Below are 23,816 nucleotides of genomic sequence, written 5' to 3'. Positions count from 1 at the left end.
GAGTGGAAGGGGGAGGAAAACAAAATATTTTAGTAGCTATCTCACAATTAGAATTATCTTCCAAACGGAGGTATGTCCTTTTTATGCATTTTTTGTTGTCAAATGTATAACTGACAACTAAATTCGGCCAAACAAATGCCTGCTTAACCATGTTAACAAGTCAAGAAAGTTGCAACACTGTACAGATATTATTAAAATATTTCATAAGTTAACTCCTCCAAGTAACAACTATTGCAACAACTATTAGAATATAGAAATTATAAAGCAACTAAGAATTCATATCTGTCTCTGCACCATACTGTACTCGAGCCATATTCGACCCCCCTAAACAATTATGTGAATAGAGTGCATATATGGTAAGAAAATCAGGTTTCTGAAATACATATCATCATTCCCGACCAATTGCAAGAAGATCAGGAGGAAGTGAAGCAGGATCAAGTTCCCAGCAATCTCTCAAAAGATCAGGTACATCATCACTAGAAAGCATCCGAGCAGGAATCTGATGTGAAAACAATCTAATATCATCATTTTCGAGCCATCTAATTGCCTGACATCCAATCTCCAGTCTCTTAAATATCGTTTTGAATCCATCAACCTTCTCAAGATATGCCATGCTCAACCCATCAATGTCACTATAGGTTGTTAAAAGCATGACTATGTCATAGCAGTGTTTATCTCTGACTGAAAGATTTCTTGCTCCTAAACCCAACTTAGCTTCATTATAAACAGCCCAAACGAGCCCTTCCTCGGATAAATCCTATAAAATTCCTTTGCTTCCCTTTCAGATTCTACCATGTGCGAAAAGATATCCGAACTGTTAATGGAACTCTTCCTGCCAACCTTAAATCTCCCACAGCATACATGAAATCCCATTCTTTCCCAACCCATCAATCTGTCATCCCCATTATTCTGAAAATCCAACCAACTCATCGTCACTTCAAATGGATTTACTGAAAATACTTCCTCAATCAACCCATATTTCCTAGGCATAACATCATCATCATATATAGCCCACACTTGCCCTTTCTTAAAATACTTTTCTGATCTATCTATATCAAAATCGTAGAAATCTGAGTCTTCCACAATCACAATTTCCATGTCCCTACTCTTATAACCACGGCACTTCTCAATGTCCAAATTCACTCTCTTCCTAGATGTCCCTTGCTTTTTTATCTCTGAATTTTGATTCTTCTTCACACCCTCTTGAGCCTTAGCTTCCAAATCTACAATTCTTTTCTTAGTTGAGTATGTAATAATCCCCATATTCACACTTGCCTGTGAAGGTCCTTGATTGTCAATCTCAAAACTTGTATTCTTCCTTGATGCCTTCGGTTTCTCATTCTTTGAAAGACTATCTTGTTTAGGCTCATGTCCCTCTCTTACTTTCTCCTTGTCACCCACATCTTTCACCTTTTCTTTTCTATTTGTGTTTTCCTTTCTTTGATTCACCTTTCGCTTCATTTCCAACTGCACTTCCGCAAGTGTCATTGTCTCCTCTACAACTTTTACCCTCTTTGACTTTGATCTCTCAGCGATCTCATCTCCCACCTTTGCAGCTACAGGCCTTGCCAATATCTGCCCAACAGTTCTTGTCCTCCTTGAACCCCTGCTCCTTAATCTCCCCACACCAACATTTGCTTCTTCCTCAGCATCACCACTCTCTTTCTCCTTCAAATTCTCACCACTAGCTTTCTTCCTTAAGCCTACACTTACAATTTTCTCACCGTTACCCTTTGACCCCTCCAACCCATCATTGCCGGGCCCATCCATTTTCTCCGCCATCTTCCTCTTCAACCTCTCACCTACTGTAGAGGCCAACACTTCTTTTTCTTCCGTACTTTCATCATGACCATCACCACCTTCTCCATCGACCTCCACAACTAAAAAGCTCTTCTTACAGCTTGGGCAAACCAAATTATAACCCAAATACTTCCTTTCAAATTTATGCAACAACCTACATCGCGAACACGCAGTCCAAAATGTCTCAACAACACCACCATTCCCTTCCAGTCCAACATGAAGTTTCTTGCACTCCTTTCGATCACCTTGTTCAAGCTTGAATTTTGAAATTTGCATCTTCGTATAAAGAATTGGCTCTTCTATGCACTGCTCTTTAGTAACCTGAACTTTTTCAATCACCCCTTCAAGAAAACTAATAGAAGCCTTTTTCTCTGAGTACTGCTGAGAAACTACAACAGCAACATGTGCAGGCTTGAGAGGATTAATCTTGGTCTCAAAGTCAGTGATAAAGTTAGGATACAACCAGCCTGAATTTACGAGAAACAGGTGATATAAGATGTTAGATGACATAGCCCACATCTAGCACATGGGGTAAAATTTTCATTTGCTACTATATAGGCATGAGCCACTAAAACAATTAGAAAGCCAACTTTTCAAAATGAAGCTCAGCAAGTAAATCACACTTCAGATTAGTTATTCATCCATAACCTCGCCCCTAACACTTTAAATTCTACAATTAAGAGAATTTTTATCCTGACATAAACATGAAAAAGCTTTAGATGCTAATTTCCTTTTTCATATACTTTATCCTGCGTGCACCTCATCTAAACGTGAAGATTTCCACTAGTATTTTTACTACAACAATTATAAGACCAAAAACATTACAATGAAAGATAACCAGCAAAACCCAACCGAATATACTTTCTCCAATAATCTTCGAGTTATCAAACATCAAAGATTTAAACATTTCTTGTTTATTTCGTTCCAAATGTAAAACTGAAAAATAGTAAGATAAAATAAATTGAAATGAAACGGTAGAGTAATATTAAACCCTAATCAATCCCCGAAATGAAATACGGATTCTACTATAAAACCCTAGGGGGGGAAGGAAAAGAAAAAAGAAAGAAATCAAGTCCATTCAAAAACCCTATCTCCCCAAATCTTAAAACCGCGATATAGAAGATATCTACAGATTCCAAAGCCAAACAATAAGGAGTAGAGTGAAAGACCTGAAAGGAGGAGAGAGAAACGAACTGCTCGATCATGACAGGGAGCTGATGCCAGAGCTTCTTCTGAAACAGATCTGCAAGAGAATTTTACCAGTCCGACAGCTCTGGATGTTCATTTCGAATAGACTCTAGTTGTTGCAAGGCCTTCATGGATCCCAAATACACTCCACGGAGTCGAAATGGAGAGGGCGAAGGAGAAGCTGTATAAGTTCAACTTCGGGTTTCTGCGTCCCTGTGCGTGAGTTCTGCAAAGGAAAACAAGAAACTCAACTGACAAAAGAAAAGGGAAAAACGGACCCCAAGAAACGGATAATTATATTTCGGGTCGGATCGTTCAAGGATTCGACTAATAATGGGCTTTTCCGGGAATCACTATTAGGAGTATTCAAATTTCAATTTTAATTGAATTAATCAATCGTATTAAAGTTTTTTAATTAATAGCTAGGTTAATTTTAAGCTGGTTCAATTATTAATTAATATTTTTCAAACTTTAATTATCAGTTATTTTAATTTAAAACTGATAAATTAATTAAAAATATTAAATATATTATATATATATATTATTTGTATACTATTTAATCTTAGTCTAATTTGTTTACTTCAATTAATTTGGTTAAATATTAAATATTTATTATATTATATTATATTATATATTAAATAAAAATTATAAGAAAATTTAAATATTTTTAAAACCAGTCAAATTAATTGAACTTTGTTCAATTTGATTTTTTTTTAAATGTTTTAATTCGTTTAACAACAAAACGATTAATAGAACCGACGGATTAAGTCTCTGCTTATCGTGTATCTGACACACAAATTATCTGCCCCTTCGTTACTTTTTGTCGCTATGGTTTATTTAAAATTTTCATTTTTTACAAGTATTATTTTTTAGCATTTGTATTTATTATATATTTGTAAGAGTATAATTATTTTTATTGAATATAATATGTATATTTAACATTAATATAAATAAAACTCCAAACTTTCTTTACTTTAAGTTTAAATGTTTTGTTGTGTCGAACGGTTATTTTTATCTATAAATTTATATCAAATAACTAAAGTTTAATATAAAAATAAGTGTTTAAACTATACATAAAGTTAAATTTATATACTAAAAGAATTCTTTTGTTAAAAATAGATGTTTAACATTCTGATATTGTATTTTTAAGTGTGTGAACTATAGCGATTGTTGAATAACACATATTTATATTTTTTAAAATTTATTTTAAAGAAAACTTAAAAATATTATTATTTTCAAAATAACTGTATTTTTATCCTAAAATACTAAAAATAATCCAAATCCCTAAAAAAAATTAATTTCAAACTCGCTGGTGATCTCCGATAAACTTCATCCTTTTAAAATTATTATTATGTTTGTGTTGTAAGCATGGGTTCCATCTCATGCTTTGCAAGCATGGATTGATAACGAGCTTAAACCTTATGGTAGGTCTGGATTTGTTAAGTTGCAAGCTTCTGGGAGGGACCGATAAAACCCTCTGAAATTGATTTTCAGTGACCACCCACCACATATTCAGCGGATAAATCCCCTATTTGGTTTCCAGTATAAACGTGAAATTTAGTTTGATGTGAAATTTAGTTTATTGAAATTTGTAACTTTGATGTGATAAAATTCTATTAAAAATATATATTTTAAAATTTGTCAGTTCAACGTGATGAGTTTAGATAAAAATTTATTATTTCAATAAATTCATCATGTGGGCTTGTCGAATTTGGTTTAGACCGTATATCCTCAATTAATTTTGAAGATGACTTAATGGACGATTTTTTTATCAGTATAGCCTATTGGGTCAATTTCGCTTAAAAACAACATTAGAACATTAAACTAAAATAATGATTTTAGTATCTTATTCAAGAACATTTACACTCATCGCATACTCAAGATTAAGGTTGTTAAAATTTATTGATCTAGTTAACCTGATTTGTTGATTGTCGATCTAAACCCTAAAAAATAGGTAGTTCACTAAAAAAGTATTTGACCCGTTCAGATACTCGAACCATGATTTTTTTCTGGGTAGTTAGATCAAATTTGGGTCGAAATTTTTTTATAACTGGATACTCGGTCGAATAGTTTTAATATATAATTTAATATATATATATATATATATTAAATTATATTTTTTATTTTAAGTTCGTAATATTTTTACTTTAAATCTAAATTCATATTTCTAAATTATTTAAAGGTTGCTGTTATGTACTTCTAAATTTTAATTTTTAAAAAAATATTTTTACAAATTTACTAATATAAGGTTCGAAGAAAAAAATCATGATTAATATTCATATTTTAATTGTTTTAAAACTAACTTCAAATGTTGTTATATGCTTCAAATATTTTAAATGTATTTGCATTTTATATTCAACTTTTTAACATATTTAAAACATGTCAAGTATATGATAAATGAAATAAAATATCATATCAATATAAACAAGGTAAATTCTTCGCAAGTTTTGCTAATAATATATAGAATATCCATGTAACATATTATGCTAACATCACACTCCAACTTGACATTTTTTATACAATTCAAAATATAAACTGCACTAAACTTTAAATTCAATCCTTTTCTATTTTTCTAAATTGTTAATCTGATGTCGATTTTGATTGATGTGTATAAACACTTTAAATACATATCACAAAAATTTAAAAACACATATTGGAATCTATCTAATCATGTACACATAGAAAGAAATGTCTTTAAATCCCCTTAACCTAAGTTTCCCTTAGATCTAATTTCCGAATGCATTCTCTATATTTTGAAATTTGTCGTTTTAGTCACTTAGTGCCTAAATCATGTATTTTGATCCAATCAACATTTCAAAGCTTGTACAACATTCACCCATTCATTTCCGGCATGTATTTAACATTTAAACATCAGTTCCTTTTAAAATTCAAAGTTGCTAAAATGGTCCCATAACTTTGAAAGTTGCAGAAATGGCTACTAAACTTGTTTAAGCATATATTTTTCCTTTACACACCTTAATCAAGCATGTAGAACTATTATCCCTCATTTAAAATCTCAAATTCCAGTCCCTAATAAAACCCTTGTTGAGTTAATCGTTTGACGGAATTGGCCAAGAGGGTGGTGAATTGGCAATTAAAAATTTGGTGGAAGCTTTTGTAGAAAATTGAAAGTAATTGCACAGCGATTTAGAGTGGTTCGACTTTCTCAATCAAAGTCTACGTCCACTACCTTAGCTATCCACACTAAGGATTTTCCAACAAATTCACTAATTTGTTCTTTCTTTTGAGGCCAAAGAGATAACCTTACAACACCCTCAAGAATATACCCTAATTCTTGAGAACACTCTTTCCCAAAGAGAATATTACAAATTTGCAAACTTACAAGGAAAACCTCACAAGGTAAGATGTTTGCACAATTCTAGAACAAGAAAAGAACACTCACAAATAATTTACAAATGACCACAAATGGTGTTCTTTGAAAGCAAGATGAATATTGAAAGGAAAATTGGCTTGATTTGCACAAACTTGGTGTTTGATGCTTTCTCTCTTGTTTCTCTATAATTTCTTGTTGATCAAGGGCTTCAGAACTTGTTTAAATATAGCTTGAATCACTTATGAACGTTGGGGATGATTAGTGAAGATCATATAGCCGTTTTAGTGTGAAAACAATTAATAAAACAGCTTGGAGCGTGGGGGGAATCGGTTCCCCCTCATAGGGAATCGGTTCCCTAAGTGTAAAATTCAAATATTTCGACCGTTGAACAGGGGGAATCGGTACCCCCTATGGGGGAATCGGTTCCCTCCGAGCATTCTGGAAATCTCGGAGCCAAACCATTCAGGGGGAATCGGTACCCCCTGGGGGGGGGTGTTTTAAGATTAAAACTTAATTTTACACTTAAGTAAGGATTAAAAATGAGTTTGAAATATTTGGAGTAATGTTTTGATATTCGAATAATTATATCAAATATACTTAGAAAATCATTTGGAAAATCTTAAAATTCATTTAACTTAATTTGTTATATCGAAATATCAAAATGTTTTCAACAACCCTAAAATTAAATTTTAGGGATTTTAGCTCAAACAAAGAATATAACTTGATTCATGCTTCAAAAATCGTAACACAACCTTTAATCCTTCAAAATCCAATCTTGTTTCATTTGAGTCCATAAACCCTAAAAATATTTAACCTCAAAATTAAAGAGCATGTAAACTTGATTTCTTAAATTAATGGTATCAGATTATAGAGAATTTTATAAAGAACAAATTTGTAGTTCTTGAAAATGTCAAAAAAATCGAAGATTGGGGCTCGAAATTACTTTAGAAGATTTTTCCAATTTTTCTTTTCTTTCTCCTTGGATGGAACTCTTACTGTAAATATGAATAAATTTCTTCATATTTTTTACTTAATATATTCAAATAAAATGATATACTTTAATAGTGTATTTACCATTATAACCTTTAGTTATTTGAATTCTTATTTATCTACCTCAAGCTTGTCACCACTATTGGGAACATATTATATTTTGGAATGGAGAAATTAAAACTGTATATTTGTAGTAAAGTTTAATTACCAACATGTCCTTTTGGTGAAATTACTGAAATACCCTTAGAAGTTCACTAAAATTATCATCAAATCATTTTAATCCAATGGTCACAATTGAACATGAAAATAATTTTAAATACCATGGTTAATATTCATCCTAATATTAGGAAAAATAAATTTTTGCCCTTGCTCTACCATCTAGTAAAATTTCTTGAAATATTTATTCGATCTGATTCTTCATTTTTTTCAAACTTTAACACTTAGCTTATATCATAAATTTCATACCAAAAATCTATATAAAATCAAAATCTCATTCTTAGGTGAACTATTCATTTGTGAAATAAAAATTCTTTTTGAGTGTAATAACTTAATTTTGTCTGCGAGGTTTTTGAATCAAAATTTAAGGCGAATGCATATTTGAAGAAACATTCAAAAACTCAAGTTATTTCAAGCTCTGGTACATTTGTTAATTTGCTTTGGGTCGATAATGCCACAAGTCAATGGATGATTGTATGGGTGATGAGAAAGTTGAAAAAACTCGAATGATTTTGGGTAATTTCGCAATCAAAAGCAAAGGGTCTCAATGGACGGTGTTGATGTTCCAAATTAATTGAATTATGGATTAACCCATGTGTTTATTCCTCCTCTATATTAATTGAAACAAGAATAAACAAACAAATTAAAATCTAGATTCTAATATTTAGTTCACTCTCCAAATACATGTTCAAATGTCCATTTTACAACAAAATACCCACCATATTAACTCAAGCCTAATACAAGATATATCATTTTTGACCCATTACCATTTACATTAAACCCTTGCAACTTACCCATTAAACCATTTCTATAACATTAAGCCTAACAAACCACTTAATCCAAACAGACCCATAAACCAAGCATTACAGGTGTATCAAATCCATTTCATCTGGCCCAATCGGCCGAAATTTGGGATCCTCCATCATCCAATCTAATTGGGAACCATGGACTAAATTTGTCATGGATTAGGGTCTATAAACCCTAATCTCACCAATCCTATCCAGTCCACCTTAAGCTAGCCATACTTCCACATCAATAAGCTTTCAGAAGCTTCAACCTTCCATTCGAACTGTGTAATTCCAGGTGTCCCCAAACACAAAGATAAAACATTCTAATCCGATACGACACACATTCGATCGATTAGAATGTCACACGAGACTACCGGAGCGGCTACCCCAAAATTTTTCCTTTTTTAAAATAACCATAAAATGTTATTGGATAGTCATCCAAATTCCATAAATTAAGAAACATAACAATTATACATTTACAATACATGGGAGCTCCCAAAATAGTATATCAAAACAATATAATCAAATATCATGGTAATTTACAACTTAAATACATGAATAAGACTCAAGATATACTTGGACTACTCGGTTGTCTGGAACTTCTCTGATCAACCAACTCCACAAATGCTCAACCTAAAGACATGCAAATAAAAACATATTTCTGAATACTGAGCTCACAAGCCCAGTGCCACACTGACAATGAGATCATACTAAAGTGTTCACCAATGTACATGCTATCGAGTACGAAAACATAAAGTGAGCATGCATGCATACCCACATTGCTCTAGAGTAGACATCATGGTATAGTTAAGGGATTACTGTATCTCAGAGCTGATGCACCCCCTCTAGTCTACATAGGATTAGGATCCAGAATCACTACATTAGCTCCAACATCCAAATAACCCACCCCTTGCGATTGTCGAGGCCTTGTGCCATAGTTTAGTCTCAAGTGCCTTACGCACTACCTATGGATATTCGGACAATCTATACTTCGAGGTTATCATCATTAAATAAAGTAACTAAGGTGTCCTTATTGTTTTCCCGAGTGACAAAAATGCTAGTTTTATGTTCTCCTATTTAATAGTGTTTCTAGATGTAATTGATCATTAATGAGTGTTCTCGCTTGAAATCTTATTCGTGGTTATTAAGGCATTCTTAGGTCCCTTAATTATCCATCTAAATACATTTGGGTTTCTTAACTAAAAATGTTTGTGGATATGGGTACTCACCCTTGAGTATCGATACTATGGAGTTAAAATAGACTAAAATTTGAGATGTGGTATTGATACTACTGGGCCAATATCGATACTCTCACGCTTGGGTACCGATACCAATTTTTTCTTCGATGTTTCTAAAATTTCCTTAGTATTGATTCCCCGATGGAAGTATCGATACACTATCCCTTGGTATCGACACTCCCCTGTGTATCGGTACCAAAATGGCCTACTACCATCAGTCAGGGCTGCTCAGTATTGAGACTGTCCTGTGGGTCTCGATATTGGGCTAACAATATCAATACCCCTTAATGGGGTATCAATACTTTCCTTCCCAAACCCCTTTGTTTTTAGTGAACTAAAGAATAATAACGATATTATTCTTCAAATACCGATACTCAAGGCCATAAGTGCCTTATTTAGGCACAAATTTTACTCTCTAAACTCCTCTAAGGGCCCTATTGAGGTTCCCAAGTGTTCTTTGAAGTATTATGTCAGTTATTAGGGGTCATAAAAGGTCTTTAAACATGCTAATAACGTCAAATACACAAATCTTCCATTAAAGCTCATTCATACTCAATAACTTCAACTTCATAGCTAGATGCATCCTAATGACTCATAAATGATATGAGAAAGTTATAAATGTATTACCTTAACTTCCTAGTTGACGAGAACTCTCCAAAATTAATCAATGGTCAACTTCTCATTCCCTTTTGCCTTGGAACCTTCTCTCACTTCTTTCACTAATCAAAACAAGGTAAATGAATTACTAACTCATTCTAGGAGCTTGGATTGAAGTTAAGAACACTTTCTAACACTTAAATCTATTAATACATTATGGAACATTGGATTTCATAAACTCCCACTAAAACCCACTTATGGCTACAATGACTCAAACCTTTTGTTTGATGGCTTAAATTTAAGCTTAGGATGAGTAGGTTTTGATTTTTACCTTAGAATTCTAATGTAGGATTGCAAAAACTAAAAAGCTTGAACATTTTCTATGGCATGGAGAGGAAGAATGTGCAAAATGGAAGAGAAGAAGAAGACAAGCATTTGTGGAGAAAAGAGGTGGATGCACAAATGGTGATATCACCCAAATTAATGGGTATTCAACCTTTGTTTCAAAATTTGGTCTAATATCACTTTCAGTCCTCCTACTTTCTTACTAAGTTTAAAACACCCTCTTTAACTTATGTTGGGCCAAAGTTAAGCCCAAACCCAACAACTCTTGGACTAAGGCTTCCTTACAACTAATGGGTTTATTTTAATTTATTCCTAGGATAGCTCGAAACTTCTAACTCAAAATTTGGGGCATTACAAATCTCCCCTTCAATTATAAAATTTCGTCCTCGAATTTTACCAAAATAGAAGAGATATGGATACTGGAGTTGCATACTTTCCTCGGTCTCCCAAATTTCTTCCTTAACTTTGTGGTTTGTCTATATAATCTTTACTAAGGGGACTCACTTATTCATCAACTCCTTACCTCTCGTGCTAAGACTCTTATATGTTTTTCTTCATTGGTCATATCTTGGCTCACCTCGATTTACTCTAAAGGTATGATGTGAGAAGGGTTGAAATGATACCTTCTAAGCATGGATACATGGAGCACATTGTGGATGCACAACAACTCATGGTAGGGCCAACTAACAAGCTATTGGTCTGACTCTCTCAAGAATCTCATAAGGTCCAATAAAACATGAAGTAAACTTTCCTTTGCACCTAAGCTAAAGTACTTTATTCCATGGAGATACCTTAATGAATACTTTATCTCCCACGACAAAGTCGATATCCTTGTGCTTCAAGTCTACACACAATATTTCCATATCAAAAGCTTCCTTTAACTGACCTTGAATTAACTAAACTTTCTATCTGATTTCTCTAATCAAATCTGGGCAATTATCTTCCCTTTGTTAAGCTCGATCCAACAAAGCAGAGTCCTACACTTGCACCCATACAAAGCCTTGTATGAAGCCATCTGGATGCTAGACTGGTAGCTATTAGTGTAGGCGAACTCAACTAGAAGTAAGTAGTCCTCCCAACTACCTTTGAAGTTCATCATGATGCACCTAAGCATGTCTTTTAGAATATGAATAGTATGCTCAGACTGGCCGTCAGTTTGAGGATATAATGCGATACTAAAGTGAAGCTTGGTGCCTAAGGATTCGTGAAGAGTTTTCCAGAACTAAGATGTGAAATGATGGTGTTTATCAGAAATGACTGATGATGAAACTCCATATAGTCTCACTATCTCACATATATAGAGTTGCGCTAACCTCTCTAAGGTATAATCCATCTTAACCGAAATAAAATGAGTCGATTTGGTTAACCGGACCTCTATGATCCAAACTACATTGTGCCTTTGCCTAGCCATTGGTAACCCCGTCATGAAACCCATAGTCACCCTATCTCATTTCCACTACGGTATCTGAATCAACTGAAGTAACCCTAAAGAAACCTAGTGTTCTACCTTTACTTATTGACCTACTAAACACTTTGCAACGAACTTAGACACTTCCTTCTTCATCCCTAGCCACCAATACAATGATCAAAGTTCTTGGTACATCTTATTGCTACCTGGATAAACTAAAAGTGGGCTATAATAGGCTTCTTGTAGGATCCTTTTCCCAACTATTCCTCCTACTTTCATACTAAGTTTAAAACACCCTCTTTAACTTATGTTGGGCCAAAGTTAAGCCCAAACCCAACAACTCTTGGACTAAGGCTTCCTTACAACTAATGGGTTTATTTTAATTTATTCCTATGATAGCTCGAAACTTCTAACTCAAAATTTAGGGCATTACAAATCTCCCATTCAATTACAAAATTTCGTCCTCGAATTTTACCTAAATAGAAGAGATATGGATACTGGAGTTGCATACTTTCCTCGGTCTCCCAAATTTCTTCCTTAACTTTGTGGTTTGTCTATATAATCTTTACTAAGGGGACTCACTTATTCATCAACTCCTTACCTCTCGTGCTAAGACTCTTATATGTTTTTCTTCATTGGTCATATCTTGGCTCACCTCGATTTACTCTAAAGGTATGATGTGAGAAGGGTTGAAATGATACCTTCTAAGCATGGATACATGGAGCACATTGTGGATGCACAACAACTCCGGGTAGGGCCAACTAACAAGCTATTGGTCTGACTCTCTCAAGAATCTCATAAGGTCCAATAAAAACATGAAGTAAACTTTCCTTTGCGCCTAAGCTAAAGTACTTTATTCCATGGAGATACCTTAATGAATACTTTATCTCCCACGACAAAGTCGATATCCTTGTGCTTCAAGTCTACACACAATATTTCCATATCAAAAGCTTCCTTTAACTGACCTTGAATTAACTAAACTTTCTATCTGATTTCTCTAATCAAATCTGGGCAATTATCTTCCCTTTGTTAAGCTCGATCCAACAAAGCGGAGTCCTACACTTGCACCCATACAAAGCCTTGTATGAAGCCATCTGGATGCTAGACTGGTAGCTATTAGTGTAGGCGAACTCAACTAGAAGTAAGTAGTCCTCCCAACTACCTTTGAAGTTCATCATGATGCACCTAAGCATGTCTTTTAGAATATGAATAGTATGCTCAGACTGGCCGTCAGTTTGAGGATATAATGCGATACTAAAGTGAAGCTTGGTGCCTAAGGATTCGTGAAGAGTTTTCCAGAACCAAGATGTGAAACGATGGTCTTTATCAGAAATGACTGATGATGAAACTCCATATAGTCTCACTATCTCACATATATAGAGTTGCGCTAACCTCTCTAAGGTATAATCCATCTTAACCGAAATAAAATGAGTCGATTTGGTTAACCGGACCTCTATGATCCAAACTACATTGTGCCTTTGCCTAGCCATTGGTAACCCCGTCATGAAACCCATAGTCACCCTATCTCATTTCCACTACGGTATCTGAATCAACTGAAGTAACCTTAAAGAAACCTAGTGTTCTACCTTTACTTATTGACCTACTAAACACTTTGCAACGAACTTAGACACTTCCTTCTTCATCCCTAGCCACCAATACAATGATCAAAGTTCTTGGTACATCTTATTGCTACCTGGATAAACTAAAAGTGGGCTATAATAGGCTTCTTGTAGGATCCTTTTCCCAACTATTCCTCCTACTTTCTTACTAAGTTTTAAACACCCTCTTTAACTTATGTTGGGCCAAAGTTAAGCCCAAACCCAACAACTCTTGGACTAAGGCTTCCTTACAACTAATGGGTTTATTTTAATTTATTCCTATGATAGCTCGAAACTTCTAACTCAAAATTTGGGGCATTACAAATCTCCCATTCAATTACAAAATTTCGTCCTCGAATTTTACCTAAATAGAAGAGATATGGATACTGGAGTTGCATACTTTCCTCGGTCTCCCAAATTTCTTCCTTAACTTTGTGGTTTCTCTATATAATCTTTACTAAGGGGACTCACTTGTTCATCAACTCCTTACCTCTCGTGCTAAGACTCTTATATGTTTTTCTTCATAGGTCATATCTTGGCTCACCTCGATTTACTCTAAAGGTATGATGTGAGAAGGGTTGAAATGATACCTTCTAAGCATGGATACATGGAGCACATTGTGGATGCACAACAACTCCGGGTAGGGCCAACTAGCAAGCTATTGGTCTGACTCTCTCAAGAATCTCATAAGGTCCAATAAAACATGAAGTAAACTTTCCTTTGCGCCTAAGCTAAAGTACTTTATTCCATGGAGATACCTTAATGAATACTTTATCTCCCACGACAATATCCTTGTGCTTCAAGTCTACACACAATCTTTCCCTATCAAAAGTTTCCTTTAACCGACCTTGAATTAACTAAACTTTCTATTTGATTTCTCTAATCAAATCTGGGCCAACTATCTTCCCTTTGTTAAGCTCGATCCAACAAAGCGGAGTCCTACACTTGCACCCATACAAATCCTTGTATGAAGCCATCTGGATGCTAGACTGGTAGCTATTAGTGTAGGCAAACTCAACTAGAAGTAAGTAGTCCTCCCAACTACCTTTGAAGTTCATCATGATGCACCTAAGCATGTCTTTTAGAATATGAATAGTATGCTCGGACTGGCTGTCGGTCTGAGGATATAATGCAATACTAAAGTGAAGCTTGGTGCCTAAGGATTCGTGAAGAGTTTTCCAGAACCAAGAAGTGAAATGATGGTCTTTATCAGAAATGATTGATGATGAAACTCTATATAGTCTCACTATCTCACATATATAGAGTTGCGCTAACCTCTCTAAGGTATAATAAATCTTAACAGAAAGAAAATGAGTCGATTTGGTCAATCGGTCCTCTATGATCCAAACTACATTTCGCCTTTGCCTAGTCATTGGTAACCCCGTCATGAAACCCATAGTCACCCTATCTCGTTTCCACTACGGTATCTGAATCAACTGAAGTAACCCTAAAGAAACCTAGTGTTCTACCTTTACTTATTGACATACTAAACACTTTGCAACGAACTTAGACACTTCCTTCTTCATCCCTGGCCACTAATACAATGATCAAAGTTCTTGGTACATCTTATTGCTACCTGGATAAACTAAAAGTGGGCTATAATAGGCTTCTTGTAGGATCCTTTTTCCCAACTATCCATCAAAAGAAAAACACATATGACCTCTAAAGAAAAGCATATCTCCCTTGTGCAACTCAAAATTCAGGGCCTTGCCTCTTGGACTCGCTCCACGCGAGCCCTAAGGTGGCTATCAGAACTCTAAACCTTCTTACATCATTCACTAGCTCGAGCTCTAATCGTAACTTAACTAACAATCTACCATCACTAGAGAAACTCATACGTGCTAACAACACCGTCAGTTTTGACATCAACTTTCTACTCAACGCGTTGATAATTACATTCGCTTTCCTTGCGCGATAGTCAATCACATAGTCATAATCCTTTAACAATTCAACTCATCTACACTATCTCAAATTCAATTATTTCTACATTAGTAGGTATTTGAGGCTTTTATGATCAGTAAAGATGTGACATTTCTCACTGAAAAGATAGTGTCTCCAAATCTTGAGCGTAAACACTATGACTGCTAACTGTAAATCGTGGGTAGGGTAGTTTCACTCATGAGTCTTGAGTGACTAGATGCATAAGATACAACATTTCCTTCTTGCATAAGAACACACCCAAGACCATTTAATAAAGTATCATTAAATATGGTGAAGTCCTTCCTAACTTGGGTTCGGTTAAAACGAGAGCTTGGGTCAATATGGTTTTTTATTGTTCAAAGCTTTGTTGTCTCTTTTTGTGCCACATGAATAAAACCCCTTTTTGAAGTAACTTGTTCATCATGACAGCTATCATTGAAAAACCCTTTACAAACCTACGATAGTACCCAACAAGACCCAAGAAACTACATACCTCAATCATATTCTTCGGAGGTTCCCTCCCTAACACGACTTGAATATTTTGGGATCAATCGAATACCATCCACTGCTACCGTATGTACCAAAATTGCACATTCGAAAACCAAAAATACATTTCCCAAACTTGTCAAACAACTAACAATCATGAAGGATCTGGAAAACTATAAGAAGGTGTCGATCTTGCTCATTGAGTATATTTCAAAGTTTAGGGACCATCTTAAGACTTAGGGAACATTTTGGGTTTTTTATTAATATAATTTTACAAATTTTTCTTGTTTTAAATCTTAAGGGATAGATCTTTGCAAACTAGTAGGTAAACTTTCAAAAGGGATGGATCCATTTTTCAAGGGATTGATCCTTTTTTCACAAATGGATCAATCCTTTTCCAAAGAGCTCGATCATTTTTCTAAGAAATGTACAAAATACATATGAACATGCAATAACAAGCCATCAAACTTCTAAACAAACAATCCTATGATCTATGAATATGCTTGGACACACTTGAACTACTTAGAACATTTCAAAACACATATATAGTATGCTTCATGACATCATTTAACATTACATACAAGAATTTAGCATCAAAATTCAAATATTACAAAATGGTTAACTTAAACACAAGTCACATATTTATTTTCTGCATTATTTATCATCTCGTGCAACTTAAAAGCCTAACGTATTATATTCACTCAATGTCACTTGTTTAAACACTCCAATATTTATTTAAGGCATATATAAAATCATTTGGTCACTTAAGGCACACTTGTACAATTGAACACTTAAGAAGAAAAAACATTATTAATATATAATGCTTTATTAAGGATCTAAAGTTCTAAAATTATTATCATAGGTCGCTTAAGAATTAACAAACAAATGAGAATATATTTTATCATATATTCCCAACTAAGGATCCCATGTTACCTCAAAATAAAACCAAAGTTCAAATAACTTACAATGTCCCCTTGCTTTGATCACCATCAAGTGCCTTGTCTTTCAAGCTCCCAAATGAGCAAGAAAAAATCTCGAAAAAAAAGCTCAAAAAAATAAGTGTGAGCTACAATACTCAGTGAATAGATAAACATTCAAGTATGATGCACATTTCAAGTCTAAAGGAAAGCATACCTAAATGCTATGCATACCTCACATGTTCTTACCTCAATGAACATACCATAATGTCATTGCATGATGTATACATATTATACCTCAAATGCACACAAACATAAGATTATAGACATGCTTCAATTCAACATATTCATTATTGTAAATCATACACACTTATGCACAATTACCTTTATGGCAATTCACACGCACTGCACAATTGTTTCTAATTTAAGATCAGCGGCCTTTTTTTCTGAATACAACAAATTAATTGGATAAATGAACTCTATACATATTCCTTTTATTTGTAGTCTTACTTAGGTCCAAAACCACAATGTTTAGAGCTATGCTAAAGGCACCAAACTTACCACATAATTTTATCAGAGCCAAGGTCAACACACCAACCTTACCACGTATATTCCCTATCACACACTTAGAAAACATAGAGTACACTTTCCTAGGCACGTCTTTGATGTCCAAATGTCCTATTAAGAACAATTGCCAAATAATCCATGTTCATCAAGAGTAGTACACACAAGATGCATAGTTTTACTTATTCATTTCTGATTCATAAATTATAACACAAATCATGTTGGTTGCCATGCTCAACATGAATTAGACAAAGAATTTTCTCACTCATCCATAGACAACAAATTTTCACTCATCCCATAACATGAATTCATATATACATAATCAAAGTAGGTTTCTAAAATAGCCATGCATCAAGTGTAACATATGCAATTCATAATTAATTGTTCACATTTCATATATCATATACACATTTGCAATTCACATTCCAGAAATCACATTCCTTAAATGCATCATAATTCATAAACATTATGTCTTAATATATACACATTCACATTAACCACTTAACTCTAATGCATCATAACTCACAGTCAAGATATTATAGTTCACATGCTCACACTAATCCTATTTTTTCAATACCTCAAAAATCATGTCACAAAATACACCCTCACTATAATCACATACTTTAATCAACACATCATAAATTCACATTATCAATTAACAACAACAAGTATACCTACTTATAACCTTTGCTTTAGATTTTACACATACTAAATTTCATTCAACATTGAATGCATTCATCACAAGTGAATGGACACCTATTCACCTTGATGGTTCAACTATACAATTCAACCCCAAATGCTTGTTAACTCACTGCATAACATTGCCACACTATTTTCCCTCATCATACACTCACCAAGGACCTTAGAAAACATATTATTGAGTCATTAAGGCTTCCAAAAAAAGAGTATAAAATCATGCTTCTAAAACATAATGAAAATGAATCAAAAGATAGAAATCTTACTGTTGGTGTGATCTAAGCCTTCTAACTCGATGTCATTATTTTCCCTCAATTAAAGATGATTAAGAACAATCAAAATCAGCATCTAAACACATTCAAATCCTACAAAAACAATAATAATTGAGACAACTCCTGGATTTTTTAAAAACACCAAAATCAAGCTTGTTTTAAAAAAATCGATATCTAAACCATTTGATATTAAAAAATTACTTTTATTATCATAATCATCATTAAAACTTTTATGAAATTAGGAGTGAAAAAAAAACAAAGTGATATCAACACATAAAATAAGATACACAGAGGAGATTAACATTGTTCGACCTTGTCTACCTCTACAAACGAGATGAACAATAATCCATTATAAATGTAGATAATACAAAGAGTACAAATACATTATATCACATGTACCCCAAAACCTGATATAGATATCAAAATCTGGTATATATCAAAACACTTTTCCAACATCCCTAAAAAATCATCTATGTAACATAAACCCCAAAAGATACAAAGATCCTAAAAAGGATTACATCTCTCTAAAATAATATTCTCTTGTATTACCCTAAAGGCTAAAACATAATCTCTATTTATAGAGTCAAATACTTGGTCACCAAGAATTATTATTCAATACAAATTCTTGCATAAAATAAATATTTATTTTATTAAATAAACCTAATTATCAAGTAATCTTTAAACACAAGAATTACAATAAAATTCAACTTAATTACCAAATATAATTTGGGTCAAAATATAAAAAATCTCCCCATTGAACTAAATTTCATCAAAAATTGGTCTTCAAATCTTCATCAGCTTCGTTCTTTATGTAAGTTGCATATCCATTGAAGTATTTTTGTCAAGTCCTCGACAATTTCTATTACTACACATATCCATCAAAGTATCAGTAGATCAATCGAGAATTACTTCCCTGGAACTAAAAACTCATTGTAGTAAATTCATCTTGCATGTCTCAAAAAATCGTTACCAAAATCAACAATAATAATTTACTTTTTTTAATTCCACAAAAAATCGATATCAACATAAAATAAGACATATAAAGGAAACGAGATTTAACATGGTTCAACCTTGCCTACCTCTACAGAAAAGATGAATAGTAATCCACTATAAACATAGAAAACATGAAGAGTAAAAATACTTGACATCACATGTATCTCAAAACTCAATATAGATACCAAAACCCGAAATATATCAAAACACTCTACCAACATCCCTATAAAATCATCTATGTAAAATAAACTCAAATGTTGCGAAGATCCCAAAAAGAACTACATCTCTTTAAAATAATTCTCTCAAAACATAAAGAGTAAAAATATTTGATATCACATGTATCTCAAAACTCAATATAGATACCAAAACTCGGTATATATCAAAACACTCTACCAACTTCCCTATAAAATCATCTCTGTAAAATAAACTCAAATGTTGCGGAGATCCCAAAAAGAATTATATCTCTTTAAAATAATTCTCTCTCGCGTTACCCTAAAGTCTAAAGCATAATCTTTATTTATAGAGTCAAATACTTGGTCACTAAGAATTCTTATTCCATAAAAATTCTTGCATTAACTAATTATTTATTTTATTAAATAAACCTAATTACCAAGTAATCTTTAACACTAAAATAAAAATAAAATCTAACTTAATTACCAATTATAATTTGGGTCAAAATATAACATACTAAATTTTAGGGTAAACTCTACCAATAATCACTTAACTGTTTATACCTTTTAGTTTTACCATCGATCATTCTATTTAAGCATTTCAATCAAACCACTTTTTGTTAATGGTTGATAAAAGTATTTGGGTCAAAGTATTAATGTTCACATTTGGTCCTCATAATTCACACATTCAATCAATTTGATCATAATTCTAATGTAATTAAATAAATTTAATTCTCCAATTAGGTTATGATACATGTAAGCACCTAATTACAGTTTTTCAATTTTAATTAATTTAATTCTTTCCTCCAATCAGAAGGTGAAACGCGTTGTAATACCCTAATCTGATACGACATAGAGTTAGCCTATTATAATATCACATAGGACCACCGGAGTGGCTAACCCAAAAATATTCTTTAAAAACCTCTATAAATCATTAATTTAAAACCATTCAATATAAAGTAAATAAATGTAAATAAATAAAGTTTACGTCAGGGAGCTCCATAAATAAATATATCAAAATAATACACGTCCTCTAAGAATAAGACTCAATACGTACTTTATTGAATGAACTGTCTGGAACGTCTGTTGCACGATGGGCTCCTCGAATGCTCCCCCAAAAGACCTGCGCATAAAAATAAATTCCAAACGCTGAGCTTACTAGCCCAGTGCCACACTAACAACTACACCATACTAAAAGTGTTCATTAAATGCTCATGCTATCGAGTGCAATGAAGAAAGTGAGTATACATGTTTACTTCACATTACTTTAGGGTAGACATCATGGTGTTGTTGGAGGGTTACAAATCTTAAGGCATACACCCCTCTGGTCTACTTAGGGTGATGTCTTAAATTCGTTACATTGAACAAAACACCCAACTAACCCACCACTCGAAAGTACTCCGTCCCTAGTTAGTCTTAAAATGCCTCGCGCACTTGATTAAGGATATCAGGACATTCAATACTTCGAAGCTATCATCATCTGCTATAGTAACTCGGGTGTCCTGATTGTTTTCCTAGCATCAACCTATGTTAGTTTTATGTCGTCCTAATTGATATTGTTTATAGATGTAATTGTATTTTATCATTGGTTCTCACTTGTAGTTTTATTTTATGGTGTTGTAGTGTTATTAGGTCCCTCAATATTATCTCTAAGTTCATTGGGTTCATTTCCCAATAATGTATAAGGGTACCGATACTCGCCCTTGGGTATCGATACTATACTATTATTACAAGCTGATAAGGGTGGGTAGTATCGATTATGATAGACTAATATCGATACTCCTGAGTTAGGGTATCGATACTTTATGGGGTATTGATACCAAATTTTACTTTGATGTTTTGAAAGTACCTCGGTATCGATACCTCTATTGGGAGTATTGATACTCTACCCTCGGTATCGGTACTCCCATGAGTATCGATTCCAAAATAGCCTATTGGAATTTGCTAAGTTTTCTAGGTATCGATACCACCCCGTGGGTATCGAAACCATACCAGCAGTATCGATACTTCTCTTCCTAAAATCTCTTACTTTTAAACTAGCTAATTAACAATATCAGTACTATTCTACTAGTACCGATACTCGAACCTAGAAATGCCCTATTTGTGCATGAAATTAACTCACAAAACCACCCTAAATATCCTACTAAGGTTTTCAAGCATTCTTAATGTTTCATGTATGTAATAAAGGATCATAATAAGTCTTTAAACATGCTAAAAAACCAATTACACGAATCTACCGTGAATGCTTGTTTATGTTTTTTCAACACAATACTCTCTAGCTAGATGCATTCTAACGACTCACAAAAGGTATGACAGATTTGGAAATGTGTTGCATTAGTTTCCTAGTTTTTGAAAACTCTCTTAAATAAACCGAGGGGCAATTTCTCAATTCATTTATCCTTAGAGCTTTCTCCCACCTCTTTCACTATTCAAGGTCAAGGTAGATGAGTTACTAACTCATTTAAAGGTTAAAAAAGATTAGAAATATGATTTCAAACTTCTAAAAATATATTTGGATTACAAAGAAAACCCAAAACCCACTCTAAACCCTCACCTAAGGCTTTTCATGGTAAAAATCTTAAAATAGGAGGCTTGGATTAAATCTTGGGATATTGGGATTTCGTTTCTTACCTTAGAAATTTTTAAATGTGATTAAGAGCCTACAAGTTCCCACCTTTACACTTAGCTTGGGAGAGGAAGAACTATGAAAAATAAAGAGGATGAAGTAGGGATAAAGAAGGCTAAAAATAAGGGATAAAGGGGAGTGGTTCAACTAAATTACATCACTTAGACATTAAAATGATCCCCTTTTTCTCCCAATTACGCCAAATACAAGCCCAAATCTAAACTTAATTGGTATAAGGTTTTCTAGAGGTCTAATGGGTCGATATAAATCACCTCAGTTTAGCCTTAAATTATGAACCCATGTTTTGAGGTGTTACAACTCTCCCCTCCTAAAAATAAATTTCATTATTGAAATTTACCTGGTTAGAAGAGATGTTCACATTGAAATTGCATATCCTCTTCAAGTTCCCACGTTTCTTCGTGTACACCATGATTCCTCCATAGAATCTTTACTAGGGTAATCTTCTTGCTCCTTATTTCCTTCACATCTTATGACAGTATCCTTGTTTTTTTTAAATAGGGTACTTTGTATTAATAACAAGACAAAGTACACCACCTCAAGTACCTCGTTAAAAAACCTTCCTAGCCCTAAATAAAGGAAAAAGAGTATAACTTGAGGCGGTAAAAAGAGATTTGAAAATCACATACAACAAGCCAATCCATAAACAAGAAAAACTATACAGACCACATTCAGAGCTAATACCACTAAAGACCTAACCCCCGATTGAAATATAACAGAAAGAACAACTATTATAGGACTATAACAAACACTTCCACAGAGGATTGAACCCGCCCAGCAACAAAGAAATAAAACAGCAACCCTGCAGAGGAAAATAATGAAACACGCACAACAACAGCTAACAGAGAACTACACTGCTCCTTACTTTCTTGCATCGCCCAGGTGTACAAAGAACATCATGATGCCGTGAACTCCAAAGTTAAACATTGGCGGCAAAGAATGAAATAAACAATTCATTAACATCACGCCAGCCTACTATGGTTTCAACCTCCCCATTCGAATCTAAAATTCCAGTAAAGCAAATTAACGTAACATAACCTATAATGAATGACCGAGTGAGCTGGAAGGAAGGACCGAGTGCAAAACCAAGAGGTAGAAGACCCAAAATAGACAGCAAAATCGCATACAGCGAACCAAAAAATATACAAACCCAGCTAGTATTAGAAACAGAGCTCCCGCTCCAGTGACAAGCAACAAATAACGACCACCACAGAAGATGATAGATTCCGGACTTCGAACAAAATCTTGAGCATAAGGAATCAGTTGCAGCCATAATAAATTAGCCCAAATCGCAACCTGAATCAAAGCAGCATTAAAAATCTGATCCACCGAGAAAGAAGACCCATTAAATCTGGTTTTGTTCTTGCACAACCATATTTTCCAAATCAGACCAAAGAAACCAAGGAACCATAAATCTCGGACTTGCCTTCTTATATTCTGCGAGAACCATACCTCGAATAACTCCCTAACGTTCAAAGGAAAAATAATGCTCAATCTCTATAAGCTGCACCATCGCTGCCAAACTTTCCAAACAACGTTGCAATGGCACAACGCATGATTAATTGATTCCGAATCACTATTACAAAACGAACAGAGGGGAATAGTTGAACCGAATATTCCGCGTTTTGCCAATTCAACTATGACCGACACAA

The 23,816-nt window shown here is 33.8% G+C and overlaps 1 pseudogene; it reads right to left on the bottom strand.

The window, feature by feature from the left end:
- Nucleotides 1-222: 222 nt before the first annotated feature.
- On the bottom strand, nucleotides 223-23,614 carry LOC120144446 (annotated as a pseudogene).
- Between the last annotated feature and the right edge of the window lie 202 nt (nucleotides 23,615-23,816).

The sequence above is a fragment of the Hibiscus syriacus genome, unplaced genomic scaffold, assembly GCF_006381635.1.
Source record: "Hibiscus syriacus cultivar Baekdansim isolate YM2019G1 unplaced genomic scaffold, ASM638163v2 tig00110890_pilon, whole genome shotgun sequence".
NCBI classification, from domain to species: Eukaryota; Viridiplantae; Streptophyta; class Magnoliopsida; order Malvales; family Malvaceae; genus Hibiscus; species Hibiscus syriacus.
This window is presented reverse-complemented; position numbering and strand designations above follow the sequence as displayed.